The sequence below is a fragment of the Myxine glutinosa genome, chromosome 2 (genome assembly GCF_964187855.1).
Source record: "Myxine glutinosa chromosome 2, kmMyxGlut1.1, whole genome shotgun sequence".
Classification (NCBI taxonomy): Eukaryota; Metazoa; Chordata; class Myxini; order Myxiniformes; family Myxinidae; genus Myxine; species Myxine glutinosa.
This window is the reverse complement of record NC_136262.1, coordinates 151,592,441-151,594,162: the sequence shown is the minus strand read 5'-3', so window position 1 is coordinate 151,594,162 and position 1,722 is coordinate 151,592,441. Positions and strand designations below refer to the sequence as shown.

At 50.3% G+C, this 1,722-nt stretch overlaps 1 protein-coding gene across 2 annotated transcripts in view; it reads right to left on the bottom strand.

The window, feature by feature from the left end:
- The window catches only part of LOC137421165 (inactive tyrosine-protein kinase PEAK1), a 53,205-nt gene extending 51,962 nt beyond the window's left edge, over window positions 1–1,243 (bottom strand). For both annotated transcript variants that reach the window (XR_013622401.1, XM_068106947.2), the window contains exon 1: window positions 1,173–1,243. The gene's annotated coding sequence lies outside the window, so the exon portion shown is untranslated. The remainder of the gene's footprint in view (window positions 1–1,172) is intronic.
- Window positions 1,244–1,722: the final 479 nt, after the last annotated feature.

Here is a 1,722-nt window from a genome sequence, read left to right as displayed (position 1 = left end):
CAGAGCCAGAACAAGAACCAGAACCAGCCCAAGAACCAGATCCAGAACCAGACCAAGAACCAGACCAATAACAAGAAGAACCAGACCCAGAACAAGAACCAGACCCAGAACAAGAACAAGAACCAGACCCAGAACAAGAACCAGACCCAGAACAAGAACCAGACCGAGAACAAGAACCAGACCCAGAACAAGAACCAGACCAATAACAAGAAGAAGAACCAGACCCAGACCCAGACCAATAACATGAAGAACCAGACCCAGATCAAGAACCAGACCAATAACAAGAAGAAGAACCAGACCCAGACCAAGAACCAGACCCAGACCAAGAACCAGACCCAGACCAATAACAAGAAGAAGAACCAGACCCAGACCCAGACCAAGAACCAGACCAAGAACCAGACCCAGAACAAGAACCAGATCCAGAACAAGAACCAGACCCAGAACAAGAACCAGACCCAGAACAAGAACCAGACCCAGAACAAGAACCAGACCCAGAACAAGAACCAGACCCAGAACAAGAACCAGACCAATAACAAGAAGAAGAACCAGACCCAGACCCAGACCAATAACAAGAAGAACCAGACCCAGATCAAGAACCAGACCAATAACAAGAAGAAGAACCAGACCCAGACCCAGACCCAGACCAATAACAAGAAGAAGAACCAGACCCAGAACAAGAACCAGACCCAGAACAAGAACCAGACCCAGAACAAGAACCAGACCCAGAACAAGAACCAGACCCAGAACAAGAACCAGACCCAGAACAAGAACCAGACCCAGAACAAGAACCAGACCCAGAACAAGAACCAGACCAATAACAAGAAGAAGAACCAGACCCAGACCCAGACCAATAACAAGAAGAACCAGACCCAGATCAAGAACCAGACCAATAACAAGAAGAAGAACCAGACCCAGACCCAGACCAATAACAAGAAGAAGAACCAGACCCAGACCAATAACAAGAAGAAGAACCAGACCCAGACCCAGAACCAGACCAATAACAACAACAACAACAACAACCAGACCCAGGACAAGAACCAGACCCTGACTCAGACCAAGAACAAGTCGAAGAAGAAGAACCAGACCGAAAACCGAAGTGAGACAAACGTGCAGCCTCTGCATGACCCGACCCGCCACGCCATTACAACTCGGCTGTCTGTGCACCAACTTACAGCGGCATAGCGAGCGAGCTGTTCACGTCCACCCAAGCTCTCCCTCTCGGACGACCGACTCGCTTTTCACTAACCCCCACCCCCAACCCACCCCTTCTGTTCTGCTCCTCCCACCTCGACCCCCAGATTTTGAACGCATGTGCAAGCCGCTCCTCCTCGCAGCGCCACGTGTAACGGCCGAGGGAGAGGGAGAGGGGGAGGGGGAGGGAGAGGGAGAGGGGGAGGGGGAGAGGGAGAGGGAGGGGCGGGGGAGAGGGAGACGGAGAGAGCACCAAACTGAGAAATGTTTGACCTTTAAACTCGAAAAACATTTACTTTCGAATAGTAATGTTAGGGGGGTTTTAGGGTCTATACCGGCCTCGAACCGCCATATATAGGGTCCGTGATCCTATTAAACATGATGGTAGAGATTTTTTGGCGAGTATGGCCGTTTGATCCGTTTCGTGCCTCAAATCTCTCTGCCCTTAACAAAGGAGGACAGAGAAACAGGGGAGAGGGAATTGGGGGAGTGGTGTGGGGTTAAAGGGATTTGTTTTAATAACGGGACAAA